General features: G+C 46.3%; 1 protein-coding gene across 2 annotated transcripts in view; it reads right to left on the bottom strand.

Annotated features, from left to right (window-relative positions):
• Nucleotides 1-20,737, bottom strand: part of KCNN1 (potassium calcium-activated channel subfamily N member 1) — an 85,951-nt gene extending 65,214 nt beyond the window's left edge. For both annotated transcript variants that reach the window (XM_083421669.1, XM_083421671.1), the window contains exon 1: nucleotides 20,409-20,737. The gene's annotated coding sequence lies outside the window, so the exon portion shown is untranslated. The remainder of the gene's footprint in view (nucleotides 1-20,408) is intronic.
• Nucleotides 20,738-20,943: the final 206 nt, after the last annotated feature.

Genomic DNA, 20,943 nt, shown 5'->3' with positions numbered 1-20,943 from the left:
AGAATTCAAAAGCATCAATTCTTCAGCGATCAGTCTTCTTTACAGTCCAGCTCTCACTTCCATACATCACTACTGGGAAGACCATAGCCCTCTCTGCTCTGTGGCTAGGTAAATATTTCATTCATCAGCACTTAAGGAGTCGTTCCCCCTAATAGGTTATATTGATACCAACACAAAAGGAGGTGCCTTAAATCTTTTGCTCTCTCTGGGAACGCCAATAAATGTATCTGTCTCTCTGAGAGAATTTACGCCCGCTCCCTGGGCAATGGAGGGTGATTAAGGGGAGAGGGTACAGGTGCCCTGGAGACTCAGAGCCTAACTTTCATCAGAGGAAAACAGGGGCCTCCTTGTAACACCCAACACCGTTGCTCGAGAATTCTGGGCCAACATTCAGATTTGCTGGATGCCCAGCAGTTCTAGGGTTAGGGGACACCCAGGACGTGGGTGGCATTGTGGTCTAAACCATGCGGCCTCTTGGGCTTGCAGATCAGAAGGTTAGCGGTTCGAATCCCTGTGATGGGGTGAGCTCCCGTTGCTCTGTCCCAGCTCCTGCCAACATAGCAGTTCGAAAGCAAGTCAAAGTGCAAGTAGATAAATAGGTACCACTCTGGCGGGAAGGTAACTGGCGTTTCTGTGCATTCTGGCACTCGTCACGGTGTCCCGTTGCCCCAGAAGTGTTTTAGTCCTGCTGGCCACATGACCCGGAAAGCTGCCTGTGGACAAACACCGGCTCCCTTGGCCTGAAAGCGAGATGAGCGCTGCAACCCCATAATTACCTTTGACCTTCCAGGGGTCCTTTACCTTTGCCTGTTCCGCCTGACCTTTGGTTTAGACTCAGTCTGACCCTTATGTTTCCCTCCCCTTATGGTCTTGATCTATCGGCTACTTTTAAAATGAGGCTGCATTTTAAATTGCATTTTAACCTGTATTTTAATTTGTTCCCCCCCCCCCCATTATGTTTTTACTGTAATTTTACTGGTGTTAGCCACCCTGAGCCTGGCTCTGGCCAGGGAGGGCGGGGTATAAATAAAATTATTATTATTATTATTATTATTATTATTATTATTATTATTATTACCTAGTGTTGGGGGGGGAGAGGTCTGTGTCCTCTCTCTGTGTCCACAGACACACAGCTGCACAACCTTTGTGGCAGTCACAACCAGGGCACACCCTCCAACATTTCCCCATTGAAAATAGGGACATCTTATTCAATATAATGGAGGGCGCAGGTGGCGCTGTGGGTTAAACCACAGAGCCTAGGGCTTGCCGATCCCCGCAATGACGGGGTGAGCTCCCGTTGTTTGGTCCCTGCTCCTGCCCACCTAGCAGTTCGAAAGCACGTCAAAGTGCAAGTAGATAAATAGGTACCGCTCCAGCAGGAAGGTAAATGGCGTTTCCGTGCGCTGCTCTGGTTTTGCCAGAAGCAGCTTAGTCATGTTGGCCACATGATCTGGAAGCCGTACGCCGGCTCCCTCGGCCAATAAAGCGAGATGAGCGTCGCAACCCCAGAGTCGGTCACAACCAGACTTAACCATAGCTGTCAAGTGTCCCTTATTTGAAGGGACAGTCCCTTATTCCAGTGCCATGTCCCGCTGCTGTCCCTTATTGATGGATGTCCCTTAAATGATGTCCCTTAAATTTCAAAGGAAGCAGCTCCTCTCCCTCCCTCCCTCCCTGCCAGCCAGGGAGAAGGGAGGCTCCAACTGTGTTGCTTGGCTGCGTTGCTCATCCAATAAGGAGTCTAAGAACGGCTGGGGGGTGGAGCTTGCATGCCTTGTGTGTGGCTAGTTAATGCAAGCTGAGGGGGTTTTTGAATGCTGGACGCCATTTTTTTGCACGTGCTGCTGCAAACTTTGCAATGCAAAGCCAGGCCAGGGAGCCATCTTAAGTTGAGGTTGCATAGGCCTTGTGGTGCATGTGATTCAGATTCTATTCAGTTGAACCTCTGGTTACAAAGTTTGTTGGGCAGTGTTCTCGAAGCTACCAGCATGAGTTTGACCAGACTGCAGGAGGACAGGAAGACTGGAGTGCCTGGAACAGGTGAGCCTGCAGGTCCCTTATTTTGGCTGCTGGTCCCTTATTTTCAAGGCTGCTGGTCCCATATTTTCAAATCTGTAAGTTGACAGCTATGGACCTAACGGTCAGGGATCCCTTTACCTTTATTCAATATAATAATGATAATAGTAACAGGAAGAAGAAGAAGAAGAAGAAGAAGAAGAAGAAGAAGAAGAAGAAGAAGAAGAAGAAGAAGAAGAAGAAGTTTTATTTACAGTGGTATCTCAGGTTAAGAACTTAATTCATTCCGGAGGTCCGTTCTTAACCTGAAACTGTTCTTAACCTGAAGCACCACTTTAGCTAATGGGGCCTCCTGCTGCCGCCGCGCCACCGGAGCACGATTTCTGTTCTCATCCTGAAGCAAAGTTCTTAACCCGAGGTACTATTTCTGGGTTAGCGGTGTCTGTAACCTGAAGCGTATGTAACCCGAGGTACCACTGTATACTCTGCCCATCTGACTTGGTTTGCCCAGCTACTCCGGGTGGCTTCCAACATACATAAAAACACAATCAAACATGAAACAGGGCTGTCTTCAGATATCTTCTAAAGGTTCTCTAGTTATGTATCTCTTTGGCTCAGAGGTCAGATATCTCCAGAACCTTCCACATTTCTCCGAGGAAAACAGGAACATCTTAAGGAGAAGCAGGACGTTCCAGGGTCAAATCAGAAACTGGGACGGCTTCTGAGAATCTGGGGCTGTTCCTGGAAAATGGGGACACCTGCAGAGTTTGTCAGGGGCTGCCAGGTCAGGAACATCCCAGACGATCAGGTTACAGGACCCAAACAGGAGCATTTAAAATTCTGAATTTTTAAATGCTTGCAACCCTCCCTGAGACCTGCTCTCAAAGGGCATGTAAAAGATTTAACAATGGGGGGGGGGGAGGATAAAATGCTAAAATAGAAAGGACTGACAGAACCCGAGACCAGGAAGAAGAGACGATGGATGAAGACTGGCAAAAGTTTAAAAAATTATTTAGAGAATTACTGTAAAATTAATGAGTGTTAGAAAAAATGTTGGAATGAAACTATTTGGCTTTAGTAGGAATGCTATAAGGAATTATGTATAAATAAGTTTTAAGCTTTAGGGCTTTTTATGGTAAGATAAGGTTAAAATAAATTAAGGTAAATTAATGACAGAATATAGTGAAAGATGGAAAGGATTTGCTGAGATAATTAATAACTAGAATACAAAAAAGGGAGGTGCGAGGAGGTCGATGAAACAAGTTAATGAAAGATAAAGATTTGGGAATATTGGATTTGTTTTTAAATTTTTTGTTTGCTTTTGTTTTTGGTTTTTGATGTATTGTGTGTTTTGTTTTTGCTTCTTTTTCCTTTTTATTGAATTGTATTGTTTAATTCTTCTTTTCTTGTCTAATTTTCCCCCTCTTTTTCTGTTTCTTTTTTTCTTTGTAATTTTAAAATCTTAATAAATATCATTTTAAAAATAAAATAAAATGCTAAAATATGTTTTTTTTAATGCAATTTGGAAATGCATGTAATATTGGGCAGAAAATAAGGGTGGGTTGAGGAAGCAATGAGGCAGGGAGTCAGCTGTTAAATTTGTATTAAATTTGAATTAATTTGCTGTCAGTGTGGTAAATTTTTTGAAAAAGCAATAAAAATAGAATTGGCCAAAACAACAACAACCAAGAAGAACAAGAAACAAAACAGTTTAATAATAATCGGACTTTCCCCGACTGACACCACCTGCCCCCAGGAGGAAATACTTGTTTTTCAAGACACACACACACATATCGCAATCTGCCGTGCGCTGCAACACTTTGGGACAGCCTTCCCTCCGCAACCCTCCTTCCCAGGGTATGCATAGAAAGGTCAAATGTTCTTTAAATAGGAACTCAGAACAGGATGAGCTTCGCCAGAGTGTGGCTGACTAAGAAGGAATTAATTCCACATGGGGTCCTTGATCTTTCCTTCCGGGAATGGCCAGGCCAGACAAAGACACCACGCAAGACGCAATGGCAAGCCAGAGTCTGCCTGGCCTGGCCTTGTGCTCAAAGGAGGTGGTAGAGTCCTGAACCAGGAGGGAGGACTCTACCACTTTTTTAAAAAAAGGTTAATTTCTCATCTTGAGGCGCTGCACTGTTTTGTCTTCACAACAGCCCTGTGATGTCGGCGGGCTCAAGGTCACACCTTGAGGGCAGAGTGGGGGGATACGGCCTCGGTCCAGTATATCTGAAGGAGCGTCTCCACCTCCATCGTTCTGCCCGGACACTGAGGTCCAGCTCCGAGGGCCTTCTGGTGGTTCCCTCACGGCGAGAGGCCAAGTTACAGGGAACCAGGCAGAGGGCCTTCTCGGTAGTGGCGCCCGCCCTGTGGAATGCCCTCCCATCAGATGTCAAAGTGATAAACAACTACCTGACATTCAGAAGACATCTGAAGGCAGCCCTGTTCAGGGAAGTTTTTAATATGTGACATTTTAGTGTATTTTTCATCTTTGTTGGAAGCCGCCCGGAGTGGCTGGGGAAACCCAGCCAGATGGGCGGGGTACAAATAATAAATTATTATTATTCGAACCCTGGTCTCTCCCAGGTACTAGACTGACACACTAACCACTACACCACGACTGGACCTTATGAGAGAAGTCCAGAATAATCAGCAGAAGCCGAAACAGGAGAGGAGGAAAGCCAAGAGGCGGAGATGAGTCCACCTGGTGAAGAGTCATGGATGTTTCCTCCGTCTGCTGTGACAAACTCCCTTCCCATCTTGTCCGCCAGAACCAGGAGAGGCGTGAAAAGGGCGGAGGAGAGGTTGGCTGCAGGCAGGCATAGTCTCTGATTGATTGGGAAAGACCTGGGAGAGGTGGAGACAGGCAGTTGTCATGGATGCAAAGGAGTGGTGGGAGGCACAGCTGGGGAACCCCCAAGGGAACCCCCAGGGAAGAAGGCTCTGAGCCAGGGGGCTGGTGGTGGGACGACAATGAGCAATCAGAGGGAGAAGACTGGGAGGAGGGAGTGTCGGAAGCTGAAGAGGCATCAGGCTTTAGAGAGCAGGGAGAGTCTGTGGTAGAGAGCAGTCCAGATTCAGAGGTGGGGGGGGGGGCAAGAGACAGAGATGCCAATTGGTGCCAAGGAAGGATAGAACTTTTTTTATGTATGCCACAACAGCAGCAAGAACACTTATCGCAAAGTATTGGAAGACACAAGATCTACCCACCCGGGAAGAATGGCAGATGAAGCTGATGGACTACATGGAAATGGCGGAAATGACTGGCAGAATCCGAGACCAGGGAGAAGAGTCGGTGGAAGAAGATTGGAAGAAATTTAAAGTATATTTACAGAAATACTGCAAAATTAATGAATGTTAGAAGAATGCTGGAATGAAGTTATATGGTTTTAGCAAAAATGTTATAAAGAATAAAGTAGAAACTGATTGTTAATGGGCCAAAGTGGAAAATTTAAAGTTAGATTGTGTTAAGATAAATTATAAAGCAAAAAATTGAGAAAGAGGGAAAGGATTTGCTGAAATAGCTAATTGAACTAGAATACAAAAAAGGGAGGTGTGAGGAGGTCGAGGAAACAAGTAAATGAAAGGTAAAGATATGGAAATGTTGGATGTGTTTTTAAATGTTTTTGTTTTTTCTGTTGTTTAGATGTTTTTTAGATGTTTTTTCTTTTTCTTTTTCTTTTTGATGTATTGTGTGTTAAACTTTTTATTGTTGTTTTTTTCCTTTTTTTTCTGTAATTGTTAAACTTCTAATAAATATTTTTTTTAAAAAAAGAGAGACAGAGATGAGGTAGGCTGCTGAAGAAGCCAGGGGGTCTCCCCCTCCTGCTGTGACCAGCTCCCCTCCCTGCTGGTCTCCCAGAACCAGAAGAGGTGTGAAGAGGTGTGAGGAGCAAAGGCAGATGTGAGGCAAAGTCTCAGATTGCTTGGGAAGGAGGAAAATTAAGGTGCTGTGGGAAAGCAGGGACCTCCAGTCCTCACTGGGGCAAGATTTACCACACGGGTAGGCAACCTAAGGCCCGGGGGCCGGATCCGGCCCAAACGCCTTCTAAATCCGGCCCACAGACGATCTGGGAATCAGCGTGTTTTTATATGAGTAGAATGTGTCCTTTTATTTAAAATGCATCTCTGGGTTATTTGTGGAATTCGTTCATCCCCCCCCCTCCAAAATATAGTCCGTGGACTATATGGAACTTGCCAAACTGACCGGGAGACTCCGAGACCAGAGAGAAGAGACGGTGGAAGAAGATTGGAAGAAGTTTAAGGAATATTTGAAAAAATATGTTAATATTTAAACATTAGAATAGCTTTGGAAGTGGATATAGGCTGTAAGGTTAGATGTAGAAGATAGGGTATTTTAAAATAGTATTATTTGTAAGTGATAAAATGTGAAGTTATTTTAAGTGTGATTAAAAAAAAAGATGGTTAGAAATTATGATATATGTAAACTGCTAAAGATGAAGTAAAATGAACATCAGATAGGTAGGACTTGGGGAAGCCCACTTAACAATGTTTAGAAAAATAAGAATATGACAAGAATATGTTCGTATTGTTTATCTTTTCTGTTTGCGTTTATTTGTGTTATAAAATGAATAAAAAAACCATATAACACCGAGACCATATAACACCGGTCTTGAAAGACCTACATTGGCTCCCAGTACATTTCTGAGCATAATTCAAAGTGTTGGCGCTGACCTTTAAAGCCCTAAACGGCCTCGGTCGAGTATACCTGAAGGAGCGTCTCCACCCCCATCATTCTGCCCGGACGCTGAGGTCCAGCTCCGAGGGCCTTCTGGCAGTTCCCTCCCTGCGAGAAGCCAAGTTACAGGGAAGCAGGCAGAGGGCCTTCTCGGTGGTGGCGCCCGCCCAGTGGAACGCCCTCCCACCAGATGTCAAAGAGAAGAACAACTACCAGACTTTTAGAAGACATCTGAAGGCAGCCCTCTTTGGGGAAGCTTTTAATGTTTGATGTATTACAGTATTTTAATATTTTTTTGGAAGCTGCCCAGAGTGGCTGGGGAAGCCCAGCCAGATGGGCGGGGTATAAATATATTATTATTATTATTATTATTATTATTATTATTATTATTATTACTATTATTAGAAACAAAATATAGTCCAGCCCACCACATGGTCTGAGGGACCGTGGTGGACCGGCCCACAGCTGAAAAAGGTTGCTGACCCCTGATCTACAAGGAAGAATTGCTGCGCTCACTAGGCCTGGCCTCAGGAACTGTTTTATTTCTTTGTCAATCAATCAACCTTTTTATTCGACCGTCAGTCAGCAAAAGGAACATTTGTCAGTACACAGTTAAAACATCGAAAAAGATTTTTTAAAACTTAGCCAACACTAAAATGGGCTAAACAGATAGCCCCATATCAATACAATCAATTATAGTCTTACGACGCTTAAAAGCTAGAAAAAGAAATTTGGCCACCAAGAAAGGCATAGCTCTAGTGACATTATTCAGCAAGTGTAAAACCTGGTTTTCTCCGGGTAGGAAGCTAAATTGACACAGAAGTGGGGCTATAAAATTTTGTCTAAGCTCTGCATAAGAAGGGCAAGTCAAGAGAATGTGTTCGGTGGACTCAACCACACCCATAGCACAATGACAGGTTCTCTGGGCGTATGGTACTCCCCTGTACCTTCCCCACAATATCGCAGAGTCAAGGACATTTAATCTAGCCGCTGTAAAAAGTCTGCGGTATTCCACATAGTGGATTTCTGCAAGGTAGGGGGCTGGTATGGTCCGGTAAATCTGGTCCCCTAGGAACATCCCTGGTTTTACCTGGGTTATGTTTATTTCTTGGAATAAAGAGAGTTAACTGACGCTGTGTGAGTTATGGCTGACGTGCTCTGACACCGAACCTGATTGTTTCGTGGGGCGGCATACCTTGAAATAGGCAGGGGGGGGGGAATGGGACAGGTGACAGGCTGGTCATTTTTTGGCCTTCCTGTTGGAGCAGCTGATTGGCTGCGTCCCAGAACAGGACGCTGGGCTCAAGGGCTGGGGGATCTGATCCCAGAGGGCTCTGCCAATGCCCTGGTAAAAATAGTTTGCCGAGGTACCGCCATCCAAAGTCTCCTGTTGAGCCTGCCAGACATATGACTCCAGGCTGCGTTTATAGAATCACAGAGATGGACGGGACCCCGCAGGGTCATCTAGTCCAGCCCCCTCAAATGCAGGAATCGAGGCGAAAGAATCCCTGGCAGATGGCCTTTTTAAAAAATAGAGGTTGGAAGGGACCCCAAGGGCCATCGATTAACTCCCACCAACACTAGCAAAGCATGTCTTTTATAATGAACCCCGAACCGTTGGGAGTTATAGCGCAAAACCTCTAGCTGGCGCCCAGTTTGGAAGCCTCCTTTGGGATGGATTTTTACTCCACGTCTTCATAAATGCATTCTTCTATACCGCAAAGAATCTTAGGGCTGGTTCACAAAATACATTTTTAGATGCATGAGTTATCACGATCATCCCTGAGTGCATACTTATGAAGCCAAACAATGTATAAAAGCAATCAAAGTTACAGCCCCATTGTATAGCTGTTGGGGGGCGGGGTGGAAATCACATTAGGTTGAATGCTGCTGATTGTATGATTGCTTATTTTTACACATTTTTTGTCCATATGAACATGGTGGTGGTGACAGCCTGGAGCACTCACATGGAAAAAAAGAAATCTGGTGTTACCATTGTAATAAAGGTTTTCATAGATACATCAGCAATACTTGGTTTCCAGTTCTGGCATTTTTGTTGTTGTTTGTTGTTGTTGAGTTGTTTAGTCGTGTCCGACTCGTGATCCCCTGGACCAGAGCACGCCAGGCACTCCTGTCTTCCACTGCCTCCCGCAGTTTGCTCAAACTCATGCTGGTAGCTTCAAGAACACTGTCCCACCATCTCGTCCTCTGTCGTCCCCTTCTCCTTGTGCCCTCCATCTTTCCCAGCATCAGGGTCTTTTCCAGGGAGTCTTCTCTTCTCCTGAGGTGGCCAACGTCTTGGAGCCTCAGCTTCAGGATCTGTCCTTCCAGTGAGCACTCAGGGCTGATTTCCTTCAGAATTGAGAGGTTTGATCTTCTTGCAGTCCATGGGACTCTCAAGAGTCTCCTCCGGCACCAGAATTCAAAAGCATCCATTCTTCGGCGATCAGCCTTCTTTATGGTCCAGCTCTCACTTCCATACATCACTACTGGGAAAACCATAGCTTTAACTATACGGACCTTTGTCTTCAAGGTGATGTCTCTGCTTTTTAAGATGCTGTCTAGGTTTGTCATCGCTTTTCTCCCAAGGAGCAGGCGTCTTTTAATTTCATGACTGCTGTCACCATCTGCAGTGATCATGGAGCCCAAGAAAGTAAAATCTCTCACTGCCTCCATTTCTTCCCCTTCTATTTGCCAGGAGGTGATGGGACCAGTGGCTATGACCTTCGTTTTTTTGATGTTGAGCTTCAGACCATGTTTTGCGCTCTCCTCTTTCACCCTCATTAAAAGGTTCTTTAATTCCTCCTTACTTTCTGCCATCAAGGTTGTGTCATCTGCATATCTGAGGCTGTTGATATTTCTTCTGGCAATCTTAATTCTGGGTTGGGATTCATCCAGTCCAGCCTTTTGCATGATGAATTCTGCATATAAGTTAAATAAGCAGACCAGTCCAGGCATACTTATGCTGAAGTTTGACAAAGCACTTGTGACTGACCAAAGCCTTGGGTTGTGAATGCCCTTTAAAAACAAAACACGACTACAATGTTTCTAAAAAATTAATGTTTTCGCAAGGAAATTTATTTTGCCCAACTCATATTTTAAATGAATTTGCTCTCAAGCCTCTAACTTATAAATAACTTATAACTAACTTATAACTAACTTATAACTTCTCTAACTTATAACTAACTCTGTTGTTATGTGGGAGTTTGGCCTTCCCGTTAATTTTAACCAGATTTACATGCTCCCTGATTGCAAGTACAGCTAAAAGCAGTTTGCAAGAAACGCTCAAAATTAGTAACAAAAAACCTGTAATTAAAACAATTAGAATCAGCTATGGATAGCAAGACAGGTTGAGTTTGGGAGTTTGTGTTACGAGTTATCACGGATCGTGGCCAGCTACATTTTATGCAGAGTAAGCCCATTGAAATTAATGGATCTAAGCGAGGCAAGAATGTTAAAAAAAAAACCCATCAGGTTAAGAGCAGACAGAGACTGAAAGAAAATGAAACTGCACGCAAGTTGGGAAGAAGAATGAAAGATTTAAATTACTATAACCTCACTTGATGTTATTTGATATGATTTTGTTTTATCTATTTGCAGGAGTTCGTAAAGGGACGGCCGAAGGACGAGGAATTTGCTTAACCCCCCCCCCCCAAAACTGTCAATTGGAGATAAATCTGTAAAGAAACAGCATGTAAAGGTGAATAAATTGGACTACATCTGAGAAAGTGAGAAACCAGTTTGGAACGAATCGCACTACATTAATTTTAATTTGGTTTTGACGTGTTATAAATTTGAAAACGAATAAAAAAATTATTGGCGGGGGGGAAAGGTGCCTGAGTTTGATGCTTTCCTCCTCCCTCCCTGTCCATTTTCCTTGCTTGTGGCATCAGTTTTAGATTGTACGCCTATGCGGGCAGGGACTGCCTTGTTCTAACTGATTGCATGTGATTGCCGTTCTGGGAGTCCTTCTTGATGAAAGAAGCAGAGGGTAAAAATGCTCCAAATAAACAATAATAGCCTTTGTGGGTTTAGCACAACCGCGTCTGGCACCACCAGATAAACCCACAAGCAAAGGTCACCTTTCTTGGGGGGGGGGAGGCAGAGATTGCTGCCCGGCCCCCCCACCCCAATGCCAGAAGTGGGTCCCGGCTGGGAGTTCCCGTCCCCGTCAGCTTTCCAGAGCCTCTGCCAAATCCTGCGTGGCTCTGATCTAAACCATCTGCCAGCCATTCATTCCCAAAACAAAGGAGCGTGCTATTAATAAACCCCTCTGAGGAACGTATTGTCGGGCGCCAACCCTAGGAAAACACACCCAGACGGCATTAAGTTTTTCTTTGCAAATGCATTTCTATTATTATTATTATTATTATTATTATGCTTTTTTAAACCGTGTATGCTTTCAATATAGGGACGCGGGTGGCGCTGTGGGTTAAACCTCGGAGCCTAGGACTTGCTGATCAGAAGGTCAGCGGTTCGAATCCCCCCGACGGGGTGAGCTCCCGTTGCTCAGTCCCTGCTCCTGCCAACCTAGCAGTTCGAAAGCACGTCAAAGTGCAAGTAGATAAATAGGTACCACTCTGGTGGGAAGGTAAACAGCGTTTCCGTGCGCTGCTCTGGTTTCACTAGTCCTGCTGGCCACATGACCCGGAAGCTGTACGCCGGCTCCCTCGGCCAATAAAGCGAGATGAGCGCCGCAACCCCAGAGTCGGGCACGACTGGACCTAATGGTCAGGGGTACCTTTACCTTTACCTTTATGCTTTCAATATAGCAGGGCAGCAAGTAGCTGTTTTTCAATTCAGCGCCAGGTTTGAATCTCCTTCTTCAAGCATTCGCTCGGTTTTGGGGTTTTTCCCCTCAAGCTGGCCATGGAACGGAAGCTCTGAGGCATATACAAAGTGCTTTCTGTCTCTTATGACCATAGGCTGCTGCTCCATACTGAGTGACAACTGTTTTGGCCGTCAGGATAGTGTACAGTTCATAGAATCACAGAAGTCTAGAGTTGGAAGTGACCCCCACGGTCATCTGGTTCAACTCCCTGCAATGCAGTCCCCCCCCCCATGTGGCACTCGAACCCATGTCCCTGAGATTACGAGTCGCATGCTCTTCCGAGTTCGCGTCCCCAAAGGCCCTTGAATCCTTTCAAGCCAGCCTCCCAGGAACTCCCACCTTATAACTGAGTCAGACTAATGGGTCTATTGAGCCCAATAGTGCCTACTCAGACTAACAGCATCTCTCCAGGGTTGCAGGCAAGGGGTATTCACAGTTTTACCTGGAGGGCATTGAACCTGAGGCCTTCTGCATGCAAGAAGTTGCCCTGCCACTGGGCTACAGCTCTTCCCTTAGAAAGCAACATTCTAGTCCTCATTGTTAAACAGGAAGCCGCCTCAGGGTGTGCCTGCCCAGATCGGCACTGTTTACGTCGACTGTGGTTGGAAGCCTAGCTGGATAGCTCAGTCCGTGGATCGTGAAGCTCTTAAACTCAAGGTTGTGGGTTCGAAACCCACATTGGGTCAAAACATAGCTGCATTGCAGGGGGTTGGACTAGATGGCCTCATGGTCCCTTCCAACTCTACGATTCTCTGCAGGTTTTGTAGGCAAGGGAGTCCTTTCTAGTCCCAGGCAGGAGATGCCACCCAACCGATGTGCAAAGCAGGTGCTCCGTCCCTGAGCTGTTGACCTTCCCCTAAAAAACTAGAGTAAGTTTCTAGTCCTCATTGTTGTGAACTACTGTATTTTTTGCTCTGTAAGACTCACTGTTTCCCTCCTAAAAAGTAAGGGGAAATGTATGTGCATCTTATGGAGCAAAAGCAGGCTGCGCAGCTATCCCAGAAGCCAGAACAGCAAGAGGGATTGCTGCTTTCACTGCGCAGCGATCCCTCTTGCTGTTCTGGCTTTTGAGATTCAGAATATTTTTTTTCTTGTTTTCCTCCTCCAAAAACTAGGTGCGTCTTGTGGTCTGGTGCGTCTTATAGAGCGAAAAATATGGTATATATGGGAATGCAGGAAATGGGCCTATGCCACAGCCAGACTTCCTGGCCCAGCTAGCTGAGGAGCATCTGCACTTTCAGACTTAGAGGCCACTCCCAGCACAAACTGGAGGCACTGGGAACCAAAACCTCGGCTTTCTGCATGCAAAGTGAGCATGCTGAGCTGCAGCCCAGAAGCTTCCCTGCAAATTTGGACCTCGGCAACCTCACGTTTCGCTGCTACAAGACCCCAGGCGTGTCCTGAGCGAAGAGACCACAAAAGCAGGTGGCAAACAGCCCCCCAGGGCCTTACCCTCCAAATCTGCTGTTTGCAAAAGGCACGTTGCCATCACAAGCCTTGAATTCCTACTCCCCCCGCAGAAGAATGCTGCTCCTAAACTCAGGACTATCACGTTTCTCTCGACTTGCTCAAATGCTGCATGCGTTTGGGTATAGGGTTCCCGTGCCCTTTGGTGAGGCCGGGCGACAAAGACGTTTCTCCAAAATAAATACATGTGACCCGATTAGTATGTGTTTGTGTGAAATGGAGGGGGGCCAGGGAGGTGGTGGAGGAAAGCCACAAGGCAAAATTCCTCCTTGCCAAGGCTGCAAGCGCTGGCACGCTTCGGAAATGCAGTGGTGGGAGTCTGGGCCCCCGCAGAGAGCAGAGGGCTGGCAGGTGATGCTTCCGCTCTCCTTAGATGGAGAGGGATTTGTTCTTGCCTTGCCAATCATGATTTGATTAAGCAAGATAAGATAAAACTTTATTTGCATTCGCCAATGGCCGTAGCAGCAGTAAAACATTACAGTATACGCAGAAACAGTGGCGTAGCGTGGGTTGTCAGCACCCGGGGCAAGGCAAGTAATTTGCACCCCCTAACCCGTGGATTTGCGCCCCTAACCCTAACCCCCAGATGTTGCGCCCGGTGTGGCCGGCCCCCCTGCACTCCCCACGCTACGCCACTGCGCAGAAAAGGAAATTTGGTATAGGAGCACAGTTTAAAGTCCTGAATCAGCCGTCAGTTAGTGGCCCTTATTCTGATGGCCCCTGCTATGAACCTAGCAACCTGTGCTGTTATCTGCTCATTTTGATCTGATAGAAGAAGGACATTGTGGCAGTGGCTGAGCGCCCTGGGATGGTCAGTACGAGTGGGGTGATGATCTCGTTCCTCAGGTCTTTGTAGAGAGTACAGGACAGCAGGACGTGGGCCGCTGTGTCGGTGCTAGCGTCTCCACAGGGGCAAAGACGTTTATCAGGGGGGATCTTTTGGAATCGACCCTCTGGAGAGGGAAAACGTGTGCCAAAATGCCCTCTTTTGGCAGGGTGGCACAGGCATGGCAATGTCGCATGCCTCTCCAGCCCAACACCGGCCTCCTCTCTTTAGGGAAGAGGTGCAATGATGTCACCAGGATCGGGGCCAGTGGGGGGGGACAACCCTCCCAGAGAACACTGATTTGCCCCACGTAGCACCTCCGGCTTTCAAGTTTGCAGAAGGCCACAGAACTGCAGATGTCAAGAAGGTTGCTAAAATTATCGGACTTAGCTGAGATGGCAAGGTTGGCATGTTTTCTCAGAGCACTAATAGCAATAGTTTTATTATTTGTACCCCACCCACCTGCCTGGCTTGCCTCCGCCACTCTGGGCCGCTTCCAACATATATACAAACATCATATCACATCACACCTTTAAAAGCTTCACTATACCGTAAAATCAATGTCAAATGTTTACTAAAGATTGGGAACTCCTTATAGGCTTCTTGTGTGAAAAGGAAAAGGAACGTACGGTGCCTGGGCTTGCGGATTGAAGAAAATATTGGTTTATAGAAAGTGGAATTGTTGGAGTGGATGGTTTGAATACTTTTCTATACATAGCAGACAAAGAATCAGAAGTTCATTATCTTTTTATTTCCTCTTCTTCTTTCCTCCTCCCCTTTTCCTCTTTTGGTTTGAACAGTTGAAAAATTGATATTTGTTATAAACCTTTGTAGGTTTTCTTTCCAACTTTAGTAAAATTGATTGGTGGGAAAATGTAGATGGACTCCCAAGTCTAACTTCCATAGAATCATGGATTTGTAGAGTTGGAAGGTACCTGAGGGTCATTTAGACCAACCCCCTGCAATGCTGGAATCTTTCACCCAACGTGGGATTCGAACCAATGGCCTTGAGAATAAGAAAGGTGGAAAGAAGAAACGGCTCCAGCACAAGAGGATTGGCAATTAAAATTGATGGATTTTGCAGGAATAGCGAAACTTACCAGAAGAATAAGAAATCAAGAAGAGAGGCCTTTTTTTACGACTGAGTGGAGAAAATATATTGACTATTTGAAGATACAACTCTAAACAACTTAAAAAGTTAGCAGGGGTGCCATAAACTGGCGCAGCTAGAGATAAATAAAAAGAATAATAATGAGATATTAGTATTTGGATATAAATTTGATATGCAGTGGAGGAAAGATAGAAAATATGTAATGGCAGAAAGGAGGGGAGGGAAGCTGAAATAAATAATAATAATATTTATTTATTTATACCCCGCCCTCCCCAGCCAAGGCCAGGCTCAGAGCGGCTTACAAGCAATAATAAAAACAAAATGTAGATTGTTTTCGTATACATCTGCTTTTCTTTGTTAAAATGTACGTAAAATGAGAGAATGAGAAAGACAATCTTAAAAAAAGAGAGAATAAAAATCTCATGCTCTACCGAGCCAGCTATCCATTGTTTCCAAGAGCGTTGAGATGACCCTGGTTAGAAACTAATTGCTGGAGTATATAGCATCTCCCTAATTTTCACCCCCTACTCAATTTTCACCCCTACTCATAACCCGTGCTTGAACCCACAGCCCTGAGATTAAGGGTTTTGAGCTCTACCGACTGAGCTATGAGTATTATGCCCCTTGCCTGAAGCCCTAGAAATCCACAGCTACCTGTCAGGGTAAACAACAGATAGACCCACAATCTGACTCGGGATAGGGAAACGCTGCTGTTTAAACAAGCCCTGTTTGGGAATAATGAGGACTGGAACTTTATCTTCAGAGAGACATCACCTTGCCGACAAAGGTCCTTATAGTTAAAGCTAAGGTTTTCCCAGTAGTGATGTATGGAAGTGAGAGCTGGACCATCAAGAAGGCTGATCGCCGAAGAATGGATGCTTTTGAATTCTGGTGCTGCAGGAGACTCTTGAGAGTCCCATGGACTGCAAGAAGATCCAACCTATCCATTCCTAAGGAAATCAGCCCTGAGTGCTCACTGGAAGGACAGATCCTGAAGCTGAGGCTCCAAGACTTTGGCCACCTCATGAGAAGAGAAGACTTCCTGGAAAAGACCCTGATGCTGGGCAAGATGGAGGGCGCAAGGAGAAGGGGACGGCAGAGGACGAGATGGTGGGACAGTGTTCTCGAAGCGACCAGCATGAGTCTGACCAAACTGCTGGAGGCAGTGGAAGACAGGAGGGCCTGGCGTGCTCTGGTCCAGGGGGTCACAAAGAGTCGGACGCGACTAAGCGACTAAACAGCAACAACAACAACTCAACAACAGATCTACGAACTGCCCTACGGATGAAGGGCAGCAAACAAATTTAACAATCAATAATGATTCTCATGTATAGCTGTCAACTTTTCCCTTTTCTTGCGAGGAATCCTATTTGGAATAAGGGAATATCCCTTAAGAAAAGGGAAACGTTGACGTATGTTATGATGGTGCAAGCAGAACATCCCAGCTTCCATCTCCTTAGGTAGGTCTGGCTGGGTGGGTTTGTCCATGTATCAAAAAATGGTCTGATTCACCAGTGAAACTTGGTAAGATGTATAAACTCAGCAACAAATGTTGGAAATGTAAGGAAAAAGAGGGAACATTTTACCATATGTGGTGGGAATGTAAGAAAGTGAAAGGTTTCTGGGAAATGATTTATAATGAGATGAAAAAAATGTAGAAATATACTTTTATTAAGAAACCAGAAGCATTTCTTTTAGGAATATTAGGGAATGAAATTAAAAAGAATGATGTGAAATTATTTAGGTATGCAGTGACAGCAGCAAGAATTTTGATGGCCCAGAAATGGAAACAGGAAGAAATGCCGAGTAGGGAAGAATGGAGAATGAAACTGATGGAATATGCAGAGATGGACAAATTGACGGGAAAAATTCGGAACCAACGCGACCAGAGATTTACCGAGGACTGGAATAAATTTACAAAGTATATCAGAAATGTATGTGAGGAGCAACTAACGCTTGTTGGCTTTCAAGAAGCTTTGTGAAAAAGATTGATTGAAATGTTGCTTGAAAGATATGATAAGATTAAGATTGGTAAAGTGCAATATAAATTTAAGAAATGTGAGTAGCAGTGATAATATGGAAAATTGTCAGATAGGCTGAGGGAAGTCTAAAAGATGTATATGTTAGAGGCGAATGTTAAATATGGATGGAATGTATATTGGAAACTGAATAAAAATTAATTATTAAAAAAAAATGGTCTGATTCAGCCTAAATCTATTCCTATTTTCCTATGTTTCACGGGGACTACAGAGAAACTTAGCCATCCCCGATGCATTCAGATACCAGTCCATCCCTTTAAATGGCGTATCACCAGAATACTTTAGCGTTGCCGATGTATATATATTGTCAAAATAGATGGTCTTATATATGATCTTGGCACCTCACATAGTAATTGCAATTCAGCGGAAGACAGCCCCAAATCTTACACTGACGGCTTGGGAATTTGCACTACTCTGAATTTTGCAACGCCGTTCCCCAGCCAGGTAATGTGTTCAGAAAAGATGCTTTTGTCTACACAGAGAAATTCACACTAAAAGGCTGGTGAATTTTCACGGGGACTTTTTAAATAATAATAGTGAGTTCCGAAGTGATGTGAAAATGAGGAGAAGCAAGACTGGGGGGAAATGAGAAACTGATATCAACGTTCTCTTTAAAAACAATCATTTTGGAGTGACCCCCCCCCTTAATCCTATCAGTTTAGGGGGCTGTAAAACTCACACTGATGTCTGACAGCTTTGGGGAGAGAGCGATAAAATGCTTTTGATGGTTCTGAAGACATCATGGAAGGCGATTTCCATTTGCCTTTGCAGGGTATGTATGTGACGTGGAAATAATAATAATTTATAATGATTTTATTGTTTATACCCTGCCCAAATGTGACCACCCAAACTCCTGCCACTAAGGGTGGCTGGTGCAACATCTATCTTGCACAGCCCACTCTTGTGTTTTGGGGAAGTGTTTAGATAGAAATTTATAAGAAGCAAGAGCCGCTCACTCGACCTTGGGCTCTCTGCAGAGAGCTCTTTCCGCCTGTGTGAGTCAGGGTGGGGCTACCCAGGAGGCCCAAGAATGGTTGCCTGCGACGCCATGGGGCAGCCTTGCACCCCCAGGGTGCCAATGACATCAAGAAGCAGCCTTGCCTCTCCGCAGAGCAGTTTCCCAACTTAAATATCTGTTGTTGCTTCCTTTTTAAAAAAATAATTAGGTGCTGTATTGACTGAGCAAGAGAGGGCTTCGATAATCTTACACATGGTGCCGTGAAAAACAGACAGGAAAAAGAGGCAGAGAACTCCTCAGATGTATTGGGGGACAAGTAATTATTAGATGAAGAAAATCAAGACTTGGTACAGCGGTGATTGGATACCCCAACAGAGCTAAAATGGACCAACTTCTGCATCTAAGCTCCTAACCCTTTAACCTTACAGAGCAAGAAGGAAAATCTTGCAATAGTTAAGGCATTTCTAATGCATGTGAACTTATCCTGGTAAGGCAAAACGTGTCCAAGGACAGATGCATGCTAACAGAACCAGGCCTCGAAGGTCCACTGCAGAGTTGGAAGGGACCCTGAGGGTCATCTAGTCCAACCCGCTACAGCGCAGGAATTTGCAGCTGTCCCATGCAGGGATCGAACCTGCAACCTTGGCGTTGTGAGCACCACGCTCTAACCAACTGAACTCTGTCCAGGGCAGAGCCAAAGCAGATCGACAGCTGCGTAAAATTCAGCTTGGGGAGGTGGGGGAGAGGCAGGCAGATCGCAGGCAGCAGGGCCAGCCCCCCCACAACTGCCTTTAAAAGGGGGTGTGACCTGGCAGACGTTCCTGAACCAAAGGAGGCCTGGGGAGTGGTCCAATGGCAAGAGGCACAGCCGCCCAGCCCCCTCCAATTCTAACTCCCCCAGGAATTTTTCCTCCTTCGCACTGCATCCTGACCTGTCTCTCCTCACCCTACTTCACAAGCCCCCAAAGCAGCTTCTCACATTCATATCAGCAATTTGGTGCAGAGACAGAGACGGCCTGGAGAGCTGAGGTGCCTGTGTTTAATGAACATATGGGTCTTGGGTAGGCAAGGAGAGGGGAGTTGGGGTGGGCTTTGGGGCAGAGGTGACAATATTTCCCCAGGTATTTGCCCAAGCCTTCCAGGGAACCACCTGCCTGAGTGGCAGGACACCTGCTCGGCATGCAGAAGACCATCGGTTTGCTCTCCAGTGGCACCTCTCCAGGCAGGAAAGAGCTGCTGCCGGTCAGTGCCAGCCACATGGAGCTAGGCCAATGCGTCTGACTTGGGCCAAGCCTGTGTCTTACATTCCTTGGGACCTTCCAATTCCAAGGCCACTGAGCCATGGGCGCTTCCTCCAAAACAAATATGGCAGGAACACAGGAAGCTGGGAAAATATCAGGTCTGTCTCGGTTATTGTCGTCACTGGCTGGCCCAGTTTCAGATGCAGGTTTCCTCCAGTGCTGCTGCTGGGGACTGAACCTGAGGCCTTCTTCAAGCAAAGCAGGGGCTCTACCCACTGAGCCACAGCCCCATTTCCTCCTTAAACGTTATATTCAGATCGATGAGGACTAGACCCTCTGATTTGTGATTTGGATACACACACCACACCATATCTCCTGTGGCAGAGAGCACACATCGCATGCACAAGCCCTGGGGATCTTCAAACAGCAACCCGCCCCCTCCTTAAATCAGCCTTGTATTCAAATTCATGAGGACTAGCGCCTTTCCCCCCCTGTGCTCGGGAAATGAACTGCAGTTCAGTGGCAGAGCACACATGATGCACACAGAAGGCTCATAGAATCACAGAATGATGGAGTTGGAAGGGACCCAAGGGTCATCTAGTCCAGCCCCCCCTGCAATGCAGGAATCTCCACTGAAGCCTCAGTGACAGATGGCCAGCCAACCTCTGCTTAGAAACCTCCAAGGAAGGAGAGCAGGCAACATCCTGAGGGAGGGAGACCTTTGCGCTCCAGGGTTCAAGGAGATGAGTAACTATATAACCCCAGATGTCAAGGAGACAAGAAGATATCTGAAGTCAGCGCTGTATGAGAAAGCTTCTTAAGGTTTAATGTTTATTATTAGTAGTAGTAGCAGAAGCAGTAGTAGTATTCAGTCCTGGAGATCTCTAAAAAGGGCGAGGTGTCCACCCCCTCCTTAAACCGCCTTATCTTGGCACCCCATGAGGACTACAACCTTAGGAAACGGACCCTCGAGCCCCGCCACTTTTGCGCGCCGGAGACCCGGTCCTGGACATCTTCAAGCAAAGACGCAAAGACGCACCACCTGAAACGCGCCGCCTGAGCTGGAGGGAGCCGCGGCAAACCTCCCCGGTTTGCTAAGCCAGAACTATTGGACTTTTCGGGGACGTCCAGGCGGCCACACCGAGGCTTCCCCATCCCTGCAGGGAGGGCGCAACTGCCACCGTGGGGGGGAGAGAGAGATAGAGGCGCGCACTTACCCGGAGGAGGAGAAGGAAAGGCTAGCTGCTCCATCTCTCTTCGTCCTTTTTGGAAGGAGAGACTAAGGCGCACCTGCCTCAGCGCCTGGTTCCTGGATAACTGCACCTCTCTCCTCCTCCCTCTGGGTCCAAAAAGAGCCCTTCTATAAATACACAGACAATATAGCTCCTGGGAGGGTGGATTGGGGTGGGGGGTGTCCGCCTGACACCGCCCTGGCTGGCGCTCCCTTCGCCAGCGAAGGACAAAAGCTGCCAGCCCGCCTCTCTCTCTTAATTGGAGCAGCGCAGCTCCCTGGCAGAGGGGGATCCCTAGATGATGGAAGAGGAAGGGAATCCGCTCCTGGAAGACGGGGAGAGGCGCAGGGCGGGGGGAGAGAACCGGGCGGAGCTGCTGGTGCGGCTGTCCCCCCCCCCCCCCAACACACTCCAGTCACCTTCCCAAACAGAGGCACCCAAAGCTGGGTGGTTTTTACGTTTTGATTTCGGGGAAGGACACCGCGGGCGCCTTCGCTCGTCAACCCAAAAAAAACCCCAA

This window comes from Podarcis tiliguerta, assembly GCF_965153285.1.
Source record: "Podarcis tiliguerta genome assembly, chromosome: 18".
Classification (NCBI taxonomy): domain Eukaryota; kingdom Metazoa; phylum Chordata; class Lepidosauria; order Squamata; family Lacertidae; genus Podarcis; species Podarcis tiliguerta.
Note: the sequence above shows the minus strand (reverse complement) of the source record. Positions and strands in the feature narration are given on the sequence as shown.